This window comes from Corvus brachyrhynchos, unplaced genomic scaffold (assembly GCF_000691975.1).
Source record: "Corvus brachyrhynchos isolate BGI_N302 unplaced genomic scaffold, ASM69197v1 scaffold10, whole genome shotgun sequence".
NCBI classification, from domain to species: Eukaryota; Metazoa; Chordata; class Aves; order Passeriformes; family Corvidae; genus Corvus; species Corvus brachyrhynchos.
In genome coordinates this window covers 2010016-2011172 of record NW_008236180.1, presented here as the reverse complement: position 1 = coordinate 2011172, position 1157 = coordinate 2010016, and positions in this window count along the sequence as shown.

Below are 1157 nucleotides of genomic sequence, written 5' to 3'. Positions count from 1 at the left end.
CATAAAATAACAAAAGTAATTGTGTGAGATTGGGGCGCAGCCAAGAGAGAAACAACGAGAGGTCACTTCTTTCCTACATGTTAAATATTTCTAATACAAAGTAGTTTACAGTGTCATTTTGCCCATCTTCTTTGTGTGGTTAGAATCATTCAGAGCAATCTTTCTCAGCCTGCAGACCATAAATTAGTGGGAGGTTCTTACCTTGGAGACTACAAAAGAGCATCTGCAAGAGGTAACTTAGAAAAACAAGTGTGTTATTTTTCTCAGAAGACTTTACAGCAAAGGGTTTAAATCTGTTATAAACAACTCAACACATCCTGAAAATTTTCAGGAGAACTGAATTCTGGAACATGGGCAATGCTGAAATACAACACTAAACATAAACCAGGTTTATTTTCTTCCAGTAGTAAGTGTTGGCTTTTTTCACTCTCAGTCAATAGTACTGTCTTAAGGAAATTCAACATTTGTTAATCCAGAACAGTGGCTGGGCATACCCTACAGTTTTCTACTGAGAAACTTTCACTTTAAGCAAGAGGTCTGCTGTAAATTTCCTTTTTTTGGAGTGTTACAAGGGAGACTGCTGGTATTGCCATTGCTTGCCCAGGTAGGCAGTTGGCAGAGGTAGGCAGTAATGCTCTTTTTCTTGTAATGTTTTCTCTATATTACTTCATTTTTCTGGGTTACTGTATCTAACGGTGCAGATGTAAGATGTGCCAGAGGAAAATCTTACACACCCACAGTGGGTGGCTTAGAAGATTATCAGCTCTCTGCTTTGTGAGCAGGTTGGGATGTGAGTTGGGTGAATGCAGGAGCATCATTTACTATAGGTAATGATAGAAAAGAAACTGAACTTCTTGCTCTGAACTTGAGCGATTTGCTGTGCTGGGCAGGTGTTATCCATCGGAAAGATCCTCTCTTCTCTTGTGCAGTCACTGGTGCTCTGAGACTGCTCATGAAAAAGGGAGTGAAGTCTCTCACCTCTGCACAGCCATGGATGTGTCCCGTACGGATCCTGCAGCCGGCGGGGAGAAGGCAGCTGTGAGAAGCTGCTCTGCCAGGCGGGGCAGAAGGGATGAGGGCTTTTTCTTCCCCGCTTGGAGCAGCGCAGCCCGAGCAGAGGGCTCCGGGCAGGCGGCGCCGAGAACCACAAGGTTCTG